General features: G+C 37.3%; 1 pseudogene; it reads right to left on the reverse strand.

Moving 5' to 3' along the window:
• Nucleotides 1-2,171: 2,171 nt before the first annotated feature.
• LOC137659425 (uncharacterized) lies at nt 2,172-3,113 on the reverse strand (annotated as a pseudogene).
• Nucleotides 3,114-15,832: the final 12,719 nt, after the last annotated feature.

Below are 15,832 nucleotides of genomic sequence, written 5' to 3' on the forward strand. Positions count from 1 at the left end.
AGTTTTCATAGTTTATATAGAAAATATTTATTCTAATGTTGTTTTTTGTTCAAAAATAAACTTTTTCCTTGTTTCCTTTCCTCACTGGGCTATTTTCCTTGGCCTTATAGCATCAGGCTCTTCCAGCTATGGTTGTAGCTTAGCAAGTAATAATGATAATAATAATAATCATAATAATAATAATCATAATAATAATACTTTATATTTTAGATCACGTGGTCATCTAAAAATGAGATGTCGTTTATTGCTGGACTGTTTTCCTTCCTTAGATTAAGGGGTCGGTTGCCTTTATGACCCCAATAATAGCATTAAGCATAGTTTAAAATTCTTTTTTTTACGATCATATACTATTGCAGTTATCAACCACAGTTATTAGCGATGTGTCTAGCTTTTCACTTAATAGTCACACTGCGAGGCAGTTATTAATAGGACAGGATCAATAAGATCCTGTCCTATCAATAACTGGGTCTGGACCTTTGCTAAAAGGTATGACTGCAAGGCAGCGGCAGTCCTTTTAGTTGCTTTCCATGGCATGCAATACTTAGGTTGGTATTATTATTATTTTCTTAGTTGGAACAGCACGATGATATAAGCCCAGTGCTCCAACACGGAAAATAGCCCAGTAAAGAAACGAAACAGGGAAATATGAAATATTTTAAGAACAGTAACATTCAAATAAATATTTCCTATATAAACTATGAAATTTTAACAAAAGAAGAGGAAGATAAATAAGATAAAATAGTGTGCCCGAGTATACCCTCAAGCAAGAGAACTCTACCCCAAGACAGTGGAAGACCATGGTACAGGGGCTATAGTATTACCCTAGACTAGAGAACAGTGGTTTGATTTTGGCGTGTCCTTCTAGAGGAACTGCTTATCATAGCTAGAGTGTCTCTTCTAACTTTATCAAGAGGAAACTGGGCACTGTACAATTACATTGCAGTAACCCATTGGGTGAGGAAAAATTGTTAGGCAATCTCAGTGTTGTCAGAATATGTAAAGAATAGACCAGACGATTCGGTATGTGTGTAGGCAAAGGGAAATGAACCGTAGAGAAGCTGGACTGTGTAAACTGGTATTTCTCTGCACAATATATAACCAATATGTGTTTACAAAAATAATGAGCTATGTTATACATCCTGCGTATGTAATGTCTTTAAAATTTAATAACTCTATGGTTAAAAGTATCATGTATGAAATCACATATGATTGTAGATATCAGTAATGTAATCAATTTATTACTTACAATAATTGCACCCTAAAACCTTCCTCGCCTGCATATGATACTAAGAAAGATTTGCATTATAGAATCAAAGATATAAGTGACTAATGCTACAAGTAACAATATAAACCATAATTTTAATTCTTGAATAAAAATATCCCAGTGGCATAAACATTCAAACCCTCTCTCTCCCAAAATGGCAAACCCAAAATGTAGTTACAGAGAACCATTTAATTCAAATGTCATGCAAGTGACGTTTGTGGCAACATGGTCACTGTTACACCTTTTAATTGAGAGAAACCTTTTCTCGAATAGTTCATTTCCTGATGTCAGTTATGGAAGGTATGTGCTTTGGAATATATAATTAATGTATTTGCTCTGGAAGCGAGTCTGTCTACATCGTATGCTGTGTAATGATATAGGTAATGTGTCCGTGTATATATATATATATATATATATATATATATATATATATATATATATATATATATATATATATATATATATATATATATATATATATATATATATATATATATATATATATATACATACTGTATATATGTGTGATACTGCCACATACATCCATGCGATAAATGGAATGGTGGGTGACAAGTTAAACTAGTAGGTTCTTTAAAATCTTGTATAATGAAGATAAACGGACATAAATGTGACAAGCAGCGGGTAGCTGACCAATGCTTGTCGATACAGTGACCACTGAACAACGACTGACTACTATATGCACATGGCGGAAAGAAAAGCAGTGTTCACACATATAATTACATTGTTGCCACGATGCATAATGAAAAAGTGGTCTTATAGTATATGCAATGAGAAAAGATGAATGGAAATAAATATTATTCTTCTACAAAATAATAATAAAGCATATGTACATTAATGTTCATAAACTGTACGTAATGTAAATAATATAGAGCATAATATTAGATATCTATACACCTCCCTCCCCCTTTACGCTCGTAGCAGTGTCTCGAGCGGAACGGTAATTTCTCTGAGCTAGTCGAGGTGAATGACGAGGGGCATTGGAGGGTTCGGATGATGGCTCTCTTTCCTAGCCAGAACAAGGGGACAGAGGGACTTAGGGAGAGGTGGCATCACTTATATTAGCTACTGGGCGTAAATGTCGTCGGTTTCAAAATCATACACGACCACTTGGAAGGCGTACTTCATACTTTCTGGACATTCCGCGGCCCATCACGATACCAATTTTGTCCCAACGAAGTGTCGTTGCATCCTGTATTCTGACTCGTTGGCCGATGGTGAGCTTGGGTAGATGGCGTGCATGAGAGTTGTAAAGGCTCACGGCCTGGTCAGTTTGGGCAGCAGTGCGACAGTCGTAATCTTCGGTCTTAGTTTGCCACTCCTCTTTGAATGATCTGGGGTGGGCTGGAACACAGGTGCGGAGAGGATGGCCATAGAGAATCTGCGCAGGGGAGCGTCCAGCAGGGTTCGGTGTATTCCGAAGCTCCATCAGTCCTCTATCAAAGGCTTCACAATCTATGTTCCCAGATGGGGCGGTCTTGAGGATAAGGTGTTTAACAGCTTTCACAGCAGCTTGTGCGTGTCCATTAGACTGAGGGTAATGTGAAGACGTGATGATGTGATGAACTCCCCAGCGGTCAGTAAATTGCTTGAAGTCGTGGCTGAAAAATGGGGGTCCTCCATCAGTTCGTAAGTGGAGTGGAACACCAACCTTGCGGAAGAAAACACAGAACATTCTTGTAACTCTGTCTGTAGTTGTGTCACGTCCACAGGGAACAACCACAGGCCAGCCTGAAAGTCTATCTGCAATAACAAGGAAGGATTTTCCTGCTACGTGGAAGAAGTCAGCCGACACGCTTTCAAAGGGCCAGGATGGGTGGTCGTCACACATGTAAGGTTCCTGTTGCTGACTAGGGAGAAGCTGTTAGCAGGCCTCACAGCTTTCTACTTTACTCTTAATATCTGCATTGATGCCTGGCCAGAATTCTGTTTGCATTGCATGACGTCAAGTAGCTTCAGTTCCTCGGTGGCTGTCTTGGAGTCGATCCAAGGTGCGTCGATGGAGGGCTGCAGGGATGACGATCTTTGGTCCATATAATACCAACTCTCCATCCGCGTAAAGGTTGTCCCGCAGCTTCCAATACGGGAGGGCGGAAGCGTGGAGATCATAGCGGTTGGTGGGAAAGCCATTGGACACGTAATCTTGATCCTGAGATGCGGCCATGCGGATCTCTTGTAGAGACTTATCCTCTTCGATGATGGGTCCTGTTGCCTGGTCGTCAGTAGAAGTGGCGGTGCTGGCAACGATACGCCTGACATGTGCAGTCGAAGTAGTGTATTCTTCTTCATGTTCAGGTGTGGGGCGACTGGTTGGGGAGTGAGACAGGGCGTCTGGTATGCAAAGTTGTTTCGCTGCGCGCCATACTGCAGTGAAGATGTAGGGAGCCACTTTCATCTTGAGACGTTGAAGGCATGGATTCTCAATAGCATCCAGAGTGTAGTGATTGAGAATCAGTATCAAGGGACGATGATCAGTCATTAAGGTGAAATGCTGAAGTCCGGTCAAGTAGAGGCGGCACTTAGCTATAGCCCAAGTGACTGCAAGTAGCTCCAGCTCTATGGTGGCGTAACGAGTCTCAGCATCCGTAAGGAAACGAGAGCCACACTGGACGAGACGCATCTGACCTCGGCCGTTATCTTGAAGTAGGGCATAGCCGACACCATATAGGCGTGAGGCATCTGTTTGTAGAACTACAGGCGAGGCAGGATTGAAGGGTGCTAGGACAGGAGGTGAAGTCAGAGCTGTCTTGGCTTTCTTAAATGCTCGCTCATGGTCAGGCGTCGAGACGAATGAGCGTTTGGGGCTCATAAGTGGGCGTAGGGGCTGTGCTGCTCCTGCGATGTCTGGAGTGAGGTCGGCAAGTTGATTGACAAGACCCATAAACAACCTGACATCTGTCACGTTAGATGGTGTAGGAAAGTCCCGTATAGCTGATACCTTGTCAGGGTCTGCTGCAATACCATCGGATGATAAGACATAACCGCAAAATTAACTTTAGGGGCGGCTACAGTGAACTTGTCCTTGTTGAGGGTGATGCCATATTGACGGCATCTGGTCAGCATATGATGTACGTGTTGTAGGTGGGAAGGGAGATCCTCGTCGGAAAGGAGGATATCATCTGCAACCTTCACACAGTTGGGAACACCTTGTAGTGCCATATCTCCACGGAGGCAGTATGCATCACCTGTTGCTGAAAATCTCATTGGGCCGCAACAGTGCTGGAATCTTCCGTATGGAGTTATAAATGTAGTCAGGTGGCGGTCCTCTTCTGCCAACTCCATTTGCCAATAGCCATGCAGGGCATCCGCTGTGGTGAAGTATTTTGCAGTAGGAGAGATGTTGCGGACAGCATCATGGGGCGTTGGTGATGGGTGTGTAGGGCGGGCTACCTGAGAATTTAGATGGGTGTGATCCACAGTGATGCGCACACCTTTATCCTTGGGTACCAGGACCATGGGATGGCACCATTCAGAGGGTTTGTCGCCTGCTGGTCTGATGATTCCTTGTTGCACCAGGGAGTCAAGTTCTTCTTTCACTTGATCTCTGAGAGCAAACGGAATAGGCCTGAGCGTATGGACAGCGAAGGGTGTAGCGCCAGGTTTCAGGTGAATCCTCATTGGAGGGCCTGCCATTTTCTTTAATGGCTGGGTTTGTAGATCCTTCTTGGATATGAGGACGTCGCTGAAGTGCTGAAGAAAATAGTCCTTAATAGCTGCAGGTGACGTCATGGCGGAGGCAGGAAACTGAGCGTAACTGTTGACATGTGTTACCTTGAGGATAGGCTTCGGGAAGTCCGGTGACACTATGGCAAGGGCTCGGCAATGTTCATGAGAGAGGAGGGGAGTCTGGATATCCTCATGAACATGTATGGTTGCTGAGCAAGACTTGTTGCCAAGACGAAGTTTTGCCTAGAAGTATCCTACAGCCAGTGTAATGGGGGATCCATCTGCTGTCACGACGTCTGTCATGTGTGGAGGTTCAAGGCTTGTATGGTGCCAATCACTGTGATGTCTGCTCCTGTATCGGGGATTAGCTGGATATGCGATAATATGTCGCCAAGTGACAGAGAGACAGTGACTGGTGTGGGGGACTCACTACCAAAGTTATCACCCACGAAACGGCAGCTGGTGTTTGACTTAGTAGTAGGAGGTGAAGCTGTATACCCAGTCTGACTTTTCATGGTAGACATACACATCTTCTCAAAATGTCCCTGTTTCTTGCAGCTATTGCACTGAGCTTCCTTAGCAGGGCATTTCTGAGTGCGGGGCCAATGACCTGTTCGTCCACAGTTATTGCATGATGCACCAGTGGCTGGGCATTGTCCAGAATCGTGTTTGCGAGAGCAATATTGACAAGGGTCACTGTTATGAGACTGGTGAGAATGTTGATCAGGAGATCGATGAGAAGTCCTCTTCTGTAGACGCTGGTTCTTCTTGTATGTAGATACTGCGTTGACTTGGCTAGGGGAAGATGCAATGGCTGATGCAGTTGCACGACGTGTAGATTCGTAGGAGCGGTAGCATGTCACAAACTTTTCGAGGGTAGATGAGGGTTGGAGGGGGATAAGGCGTTGTATTAACTCTTCGTCTCTCACACCCATCAAAATTACCATCTACAATTGCCGTTCAGTGCAAGAGGTGGGGTTGCCAGTGCATGAGTCCACTTCATCAGCGAGATCCTTGAGGCGTGCGTAGTGGTCTGCAAATAATTCTCCGACAGATTGTTTACAGGACAACAATTCCCTGCGTCGTAAGGCTTCATTTCTAAGGCTGCGAAAGTGCTTCTGCAGTGTATCCAACACCTCTGTAAGGGAAAGTGATGTGTTGGGAGGGATGCCCAGTGTATGCGTAAGCAGGCGCTGGACGTCCAGGGAGATGCAGGTTCTCAGGTGAATCAGCTGGGAAGTTTGACGTAATCTATCAAGTCCAACTAATGCTGCATAATCCTCAAAACCGAGTCTCCATTGGCAAAACGCTTGATACGTTGCATCTTGTTGCAAGAGAGGTGGGGGATGGACCGTAGGCTTGCTAGAAGTTGTAGGTGTATGCACTAAGAAGCAAGGGGTTGGGGGAACAGGTGTAACAGGAGGTGCAATTATGGGGTTAGGTTGCTGGGGTTGTGATGCCACAATCTGTCCTGATAGCAAGGAGAAAAGGGACATGAACCACTGGTTGTCTTCCTGTCTTGATTGCTCCATGTGTAATCTGAAGGTCTGCTCCTCATGTCGTCGCGGGTCTTGTTCTTGCATGCTGGAAGTCTGTAGAAAATGGTCTCCTGAACAAGTGGGAGTCAGGGGAGGAGGGAGAGTGGTGCTGGTATCTTCATCAGCAGTGGGGAGGTGCAAAGGTACTTCATCCGTCATCAGACCCTCCGTTTGATCCTCTGCCTGATCCTCTGTCTGATCCATTAAATTAATTAGCTGTTCCTCTTGCTGAGCCATATTGAGTTTGGTGTTGTAAGAGACCTAGAAATCTGTAGAGAGCCAGAAAAATATCCAAATCGCTGTATGTGAGCGAAAGTAATCACTTTGGTTAGTTAAGAATTACAATGTTTGTCAGTGAGCTTGTGAAATAAGCGGCAGTTGGGTGAGATGAGCTAGTGGGTGTTGCGATCAGAGGAGAGGCGGGTGGGGTGAGCGTGCCTCTGGGCGAGAGCCGGCCCTCGGCCCTCGGGCCTCAGTGACTCAGTCACCATCGATGCATGAACGAAGGAAGACGGGTGGTGGGGCTGCTGAGAAAAATGGCGCCAGAGTTCAAATGTCCTAACAAAAATGTTGGCAAGGACACTAACATAATACAACACAGCACTGTAACACACTGACACTCTAACCCTGCACTGCACAAACACTGTATCGTTCTTAAGAAACACTTTAGTTAAAATCTTGAGTCACTGTAAGGGATCCAATGTGCGAGAAGAGAAGTAAACAGCAACACCGGTCGTCGTCTCGGAATCCATAACGTCCGGTTACTCACTGCGCCATGTGTGTGATACTGCCACATACATCCATGCGATAAATGGAATGGTGGGTGACAAGTTAAACTAGTAGGTTCTTTAAAATCTTGTATAATGAAGATAAACGGACATAAATGTGACAAGCAGCGGGGAGCAGGCCCATGCTTGTCGATACAGTGACCACTGAACAACGACTGACTACTATATGCACATGGCAGAAAGAAAAGCAGTGTTGACACATATAATTACATTGTTGCCACGATGCATAATGAAAAAGTGGTCTTACAGTATATGTAATGGGAAAAGATAAATGGAAATAAATATTATTCTTCTACAAAATGATAATAAAGCAAATGTACATTAAATGTTCATAAACTGTACGTAATGTAAATAATATACAGCATAATATTGAATATCAATACAGCATATATATATATATATATATATATATATATATATATATATATATATATATATATATATATATATATATATATATATATATATATATATATATATATATATATATATATAGTTATATCTATCTATCTATCTATCTATCTATATATATATATATATATATATATATATATATATATATATATATACATATATATATATATATCTATATATATATGTATATATATATATATATATATATATATATATATATATATATATATATATATATATATATATATGTATATATATATATATATATATATATATATATATATATATATATATATATATATATATATATACATATTTATATATTAATTCATATAGTTATATATATGTTTGTATATACATACACACACACACACATATATATATATATATATATATATATATATATATATATATATATATATATATATATATATATATATATATTATATATATATATATATATATATATATATATATATATATATATATATATATATATATTATATATATATATATATATATATATATATATATATATATATATATATATATATATATATATATATATATATATATATATATATATATATATATATGTATGTATATTCATATAGGCAAAATATTATACTCCTCCTAATATCTGGACCCTCTCTACCTCAGGATCAAACACCGAAGATAATAGCTTTTGGTCGGCCGAGGAATCGAACCAGGTCCTACAAAACTCAGGTTCCATTGACATAGCAACTAAGTCACATATATAAAAAACACGTCTAAACGCAGGATGCTAAAAGCCCAAGGGCTCCAACAGGAAATACAGGCCATTGAGCAAAGCAAATGAAGAAATAGAATAGTGTCTGAATCCGTTTTGAGAGAGAGAGAGAGGGAGAGAGAGAGAGAGAGAGAGAGAGAGAGAGAGAGAGACCACTTTTATAAAAACATTGAACATAATAATGTACAGCATGGAAAAACAGAAGGTTAAAATCAATAAACAATTGAGTGATAGAAACATTATGATCTAGACTTGTTACTTACTAATATCAAGTTTTACGTTTATATTATTCTTTGTTTGAAACAGTATATGAAGTTTTCTAGCTAAATACGCTTTGAAAATCAAGATAACATCAATCTAAATATTAAACACATGGAAATTTTGAAATGAATATGAAAATGAGTCGAAGATGTTTGATTTCTAATTCTGTTTTGAAAATTATTATAATATTTATATAAAAAATGTGAACATTTTGAAATGGATAGGGAAATGAGTCGAAGATATTTGATTTCTAATTATCTTTTGAAAATCATTTTAATATTTATATGAAAAAATATGAACATTTTGAAATGGATAGGGAAATGAAACATACTGAAGATTCATATATAAATACATAGAAGAATTTATTAACCAAAAATACTTATATCCGGGTATTTGTCCATAGGTATTTCAGTGATATTTATAGCTCTATCAAAGCTTCTGCAAGATGAAGGACATAAGTATTTTCCTTGAGTGTAATAAACAGAAACACCTAGAATTGGAATCATAGCTGTTTTTGTCTATATATCCACTACAGCGAATATATTCATGTTGACCATGCTGGCATAAGTCTCGTTTTACAGTTTATATCTGAAATATATGTGTTTTAATGTTGCTGATTTTAATAGTTCATTCTCTATCTTGCAGTTTATTTATTTCCTTGTTTCCTTTCCTCACTGGGTTATTTTTTCCTCTTGGAGCCATTGGGTTAATAGTATCCTGCTTTTCCAACTAGGGTTGTAGCTTAGCTAATAATAATAATAATAATAATAATAATAATAATAATAATAATAACAATAATAATAATAATGTCCTCAACCTGCTAATAATTTAATTCTTGATTCAATCAGGCTTTACCTATCCCCAAACGGTGCAATTTATACTAATTTGAACAAGATTTCTCTTAAGAGATTCGGGATTCTTGAGTCTTCCAATTGATATAGAAAATTTATCTACATCTGAATAAAGCATAAATTTTCCTTTCCTTTCCACATATAACGCAGAAGTAATAAACTGTAGCAAAGGGTCAAAGACACTATTTTTTTTTCTCTTTATTAAAAAGTTGAATTACATATTCTTTACAATCACAATATTTACAGTATAATCACATTTAATTGCATTTTCCTATAAACAAATCCATCTAATTTAACAATTTACAACATCACCCATCTTGATTTTAATTTTCAGTCACTCATAAACAATAATTTATATACTTTTTGGTGAACATTTTATTCATTCTTTCTTCATAGATATTTTTCAAAAGCCACCGATCATATTGAAATTTACTCTTAAGAAAGGCATGTGTTTCCTCTTTCGTATATCGTTTCTTCTTACTGACCCAAACAGCATATAAATAACCAACTATCAACACAGTGGCGCTATTATAATCCATTTTCGTCCTACATTTGTAATTGAACATTAATGTGTTTAAAAAATTGTCCCTGTTTATGTCACAAGTATGAAATAATACACTTTTGACATACATCAATATTGTCTGGATGTGCCTGCAAAAGTAAAATATATGCAAACTATATTCAACATCATCGCAATGATCACATTTATTACTCTCTCTGATATTCAACATTTTCAGACGATTATTTGTCGCCAAAGTTTCATGAGCATATTTAAAGGCAAACTCTCTCTCCATGATGCCAATGAAAGGTTTGTTTATGCTGTCCCATACCATTTTCCAGTCCAAAAGTGGATAATTCCCTTCAATTTTTGGGACACTCTCTGGCCTTATGAAATTATAACAATCTTTAAAACTTAAGTTAGGAAATTTTGCATGGTGATAAACTTTTCTGATTACATTAATTGCAACTGAATAAAATGATGTTGACACAAATGAAACCTCATTCATTTCCTTCAAGTCCAACAAAAAACTAATTCTCATCTTGCAATAGAAATTACTTAAACCAATATCCTTTCTAATATCAATTAGAGCTGTCGAACTGAAAATCGCCAAGGACTTAAAATAAACATTTATAATACCCAATCCACCTTTCTCTTTCGACAAACAAAGAGTATCTCTACCTACAGGATGGTAAGTTCCCTGCCATATATATCAGAATACATGCATATTTATTTGAGCAATGTACTTTTTCAAAGGAGGCAAAGTGTGTGATATATACCAAACTTTGGACAAAACTAGTGAGTAAACAATAATAGCTCTTTGGAAAAGAGATAAATGTCTTTGACTTTGCATATCTATGGATATTTTAATATTTTGAGTAAGGCGAGACCGATTTTCTTCTAACCTCAAAATCACTATAAAAAACTATACCAAGAATTTTGATACTTTCAACAGTTTTCAACCAACTGATAGGCCAAATTTTTCGGTTTTCCCATTTCCCAAACCCAATTATACTAGTTTTGTCCTTGTTTAGCTGTGCACCTGTCGCAAGTTCAAACCATTGTACTTCTTTATAACACTCTCTAACTGAATCATCAGTTGACAAGATCACAGATGAGTCATCTGCATAACCTTGCAAGCATATATTTACATTGTTTGGAAGGCTAGGCCCTATTATCTTGTTATTGCTTTTTATTGCTCTATACAAAGGTTCTTGAAATATACAATATAACAGCATTGACATAGGGCAGCCTTGTCTTACTGACCTTTTAATACAAAAAGTTGATTTCATAAACCCATTTACCAAGATACTACTTACACAATCTTTGTACAATATTCTAACTAGAGCCACAAATTCATCTGGTAAACCAAATTTCTTCATCACTTTAAAAACAAAATCCATATTAACTCTATCAAAAGCCTTAGACCACTCTAAGCTTAGAATTGCTAAGTCTTCACTATTTTGTTTTGTATGAAAAATTACATCTCGATTCGTATTATTACAATTAGCAATCGACCTTTCCTTCACTGCACAATATTGTTCTGGGGAGATAATCTTCCCAATAACACATCTCAATCTGTTTGCTAAGACCTTAGCAAAGATTTTATAGTCAACATTCAAAAGGGATATAGGTGTCCAGTTCTGCACCAAAGATAAATATCCTATTTTGGCTAATAATTTTATTACACCCAAATTTTGACTATCTGACATATATTTCTCAGTCACAATGGATTTGAACACTTCCATAACGTCAGACTTTATTAAAGACCAAAACTTTTTGTAGAATTCTATAGGAAGTCCATCATACCCTGGTGATCTTCCTTTACACATACTCTTGATAGCATCAAAAACCTCAATTTCCTCTAATTCTCTACTTAACAAACTTACATCTTCCTAGTTTAGGACAGAATGGTATAGGTTAAGAAAATAATCTTGACTTTTTACTTGACCAATTAATTACCTTACTAAACAATTTTTCAAAGTGCTCCTTTATAAAAACAGAAATTCCCTCTGTGCTTTCTACAATGGAACCATCTGCTTGTTTTATGTTAGTAATGCGTGTATGATTTTTTTTTTTTTTCAGCACCAAGTAGATGTGCAGATATTTTTTCCCCAGTTGTACAATCATTTAGTTTGGCTCTTATCTTTATACCTTCTAATATTTCATTCTGGATGTCACAAATCCTATTCTTGAGAATCTTAATATTTTCATAATTTACACTAGTTTTATAGTTAATATCATAAAGTTGACGCAATCTTGTTTGTAATAAGTTCAGCAATCCATATTTTTCTTGAGAAAATTTTTTACATAATTTGACAAAAAATTTTTTACATTGTGATTTTGCCCAGTCCCACCATAAGAGTATGTTATCAAATGTACCCTTTTTCTGCTTTTTAAACTGCCATACATGTGAAAAATTTTCTTCAATTTCATCAGAATCTAAAACTTTAACATTCAACTTCCAATACCCTTTGCCAACTTTTTGTGTGTTTATGTTTAATTTCAAAACTACCATACTATGATCTGAAAAACTTATTGGAATGGTGTCTACAGATGTTATATTATCAAATAATTTTACCGTATAAATCCTGTCTATTCTGGATCCATAGTTTTCCCGTATATAAGTGTATTCTAATATCCTGTTTGTGAATTTGTAATTATCTCTCAGAGCAAGGTTTTTCACGAGAGTACTCATAGACTTAGACAGTAAAGCTTTGTTATTATTACTGCAATCTGTTGTGCATGTTATACAGTTGAAATCGCCTCCAAAAATAAAATAATCAATATTATGTCGCAGGTAATACAATATTTCATTCCTGAAAAAGTCTTCCCTTTCAGCAAATTTACTGGCACCAGATGGAGCATACCATTTATAATAGGTATAATGCAGTTATTGTAACATACCCTTACACCAACAATTCTACCGTTAGTATCCATCTCCTTGGTTAAAAGTTTAACATTTGTTTTATTATCTATATAAATCATTGTACCTCCTTTTAAATTGATTGATGGATTGAACACTATACACATAAAATTAGTGAGATAACTCAACCCTGAAATATCTTTTACGTTATGTTCTTGAATCAACAGAATATGAATTTTATATTACATGATAAGGGACACTACTTTCATTTGTTTAATTACCTTATTTAAGCCATTAATATTTAAAGTGGCAACAGAAAGAGCCATTACAACAACGAACACTGAAACAATTACTTTTTCTTTTTCTTTGACAACCTATCTTTTCCATTCATTTTTTCTTCCTTCCTTTTTTTTTATTGGATTTTCCTCTAATCAACTGTAATATACCTACAGTATCTAAATCTATGTTCCACTGGCCTTTTGGCATCACGTCTGAACCTTTATCATCATTTTTCAAATCGTCTTCAATATCACTGACTTTATTTACCTCTATATCCATGTCACGTTCTTCAGTAGCACCATTCACTGATTCATCCTCCCTATGCACTGAAACCGCTATATTGATTTCCTTAAGATTTCCCGGTTCTTCATTTACATCATCCTCAACGGGAAAGAGACTTTCAACTGTGTAAGGAATACGAGGTTCATCTTGTGATGGAAGCCCCTTATCCTCAGTTATTTCGGTAACTTGAGAAGCTCCTTCAGGTGCACTTTTTATTGCAAAGATGTCACTATCACTGTCGGTATCTGTTAAATTATCACCATTACCTGGAACATGACCCTCCAGGTCACGTGATCGACCTTCTATTTCGACTGAGTGTTGATGAACAGCAATATCATCAACATTCTTGGATGAGGGAATGGACACTAGTTGTTCTCCTACTGCTTCGCATAAGTCGCCTATCTGGTCCTCTCCGTGGTTGCTGGATTCTTCTTTATCATTTTCAATACTATTTCCATCACATGGTTGCTCCACATTTCGTTCATTACCTGTTGCCAGTTGAACATCAGGAGTACCGTCTTCTTCCGATATCCGACCCTTATCAGAATCCTTGCCGGGCATTGCTGGGAAATCATTCAAATTAAAAACATTTAACTTAGGCTCGCTATCCATATTACAGATAACTGCCATATGAGAGTCTCTTCCGCACTTGTAACACGTCTTTTTCTGACCATTATATAAAAACACAACATTATAACCACAAATATTGATGGAGGATGGGATATTTTTCTTTATTTCCATTTTCACAGTGCGTGTTCCATTTTCTAGACCACTCGCTCTCCCATGAGAAAAGGTATTATGTCTGAGATGAAGAACTTTCCCATACTGTTTGAGGACACTAATTAAAAGGGAGTCTTCTATATCAAAATGTGCATAACGTATTGATACATAGGTATATACACTACTCAAATTTACTACTAGGGCCTTTTCGCCATTACCGAAATGAATCACTTTGTCTTCGTACTCTCGTATAAAGACATCAAAAACCTTCTCCTCAATAAATTTCACAGCCACTCCGTTATTTGGTATGTTCTGAAACCCTCGTATGTCTTTTTCACTTATTTTTAACTTATTGAATATGACATCACATGCCGACTCATAATTAGGGGAACACGAAAATTTTAAACCAACTGTAGTCTTTGGTTTAAGTCTCGCAGCCATTGGAAAGTTGTTTGCCATCGTAGCTACTACCGCTAGAGAGTTATGGGGTCTTTTGACTGGCCAGACAGTACTACATTGGATCCTCCTCTCTGGTTACGGTTCATTTTCCCTTTGCCTACATACACACTGAATAGTCTGGCATATTCTTTACATATTCTCCTCTATCCTCATACACTTGACAACACAGATTACCAAACAATTCTTCATCACCCAAGGGGTTACTGCTCTGTAATTGTTCAGTGCCACTTTCCTCTTGGTAAGGGTAGAAGAGACTCTTTAGCTATGGTAAGCAGCTCTTCTAGGAGAAGGACACTCCAAAATCAAACCACTGTTCTCTAGTCTTGGGTAGTGCCATAGCCTCTGTACCATGGCCTTTCACTGTCTTGGGTTAGAGTTCTCTTGCTTGAGGGTACACTCGAGCACACTCTCCTATCTTATTTCTCTTCCTCTTGTTTTGTTAAAGTTTTTATAGTTTATATAGGAGATATTTATTGTTGTTACTCTTCTTAGAATATTTTATTTTCCTTTTTTCCTTTCCGCACTGAGCTATTTTCCCTGTTGGAGCCCCTGGGCTTATAGCATACTGCTTTTCCAACTAGGGTTGTAGCTTAGTAAGTAATAATAATAATAATAATAATAGCTGGTAGAAACCGCTCCGTTTTCTATGATGACGTCATATCGCCTCAGGCGACATGAAACCTCCGGCTTGGCGATTCCTTATAGGTATATCGAGGCAAACTACGTCTAATAATATAAACTATGACACAAACTAGTTCACTTGAACACTAATTAGTTCACTGGCATCTTACTCACAAGTTGTAGTCCAAATTCATAAGAAAACCCTCTGAAAACCGTCTCAAAATCACAAAATGAGCAGAGCGTTCCAAATAGCGTTTGTAAACAAACAGAGCTTCTTCTTCTCCTTTTCTCAAAGACACTATTCACATGAACACCAGACCGTACTTCTTCAATGATTTTTTTTTTTAAATATAATGATATCAGGAGATGATTCATAAAAATTTTAAATTTTTCCATTGGTGGTTATTTCTTTTTTTTTTTTTTGGGGGGGGGGGTGTGTGGGGTTGAACTCTGATCAGATTATTACGAATATTTTACGGTACGTTTGTAAGTAACTGGTGAAGAAAACTTGGAAATGGAGTATTTAAACAAATTTTC

This window comes from Palaemon carinicauda, chromosome 20 (genome assembly GCF_036898095.1).
Source record: "Palaemon carinicauda isolate YSFRI2023 chromosome 20, ASM3689809v2, whole genome shotgun sequence".
NCBI lineage: Eukaryota > Metazoa > Arthropoda > Malacostraca > Decapoda > Palaemonidae > Palaemon > Palaemon carinicauda.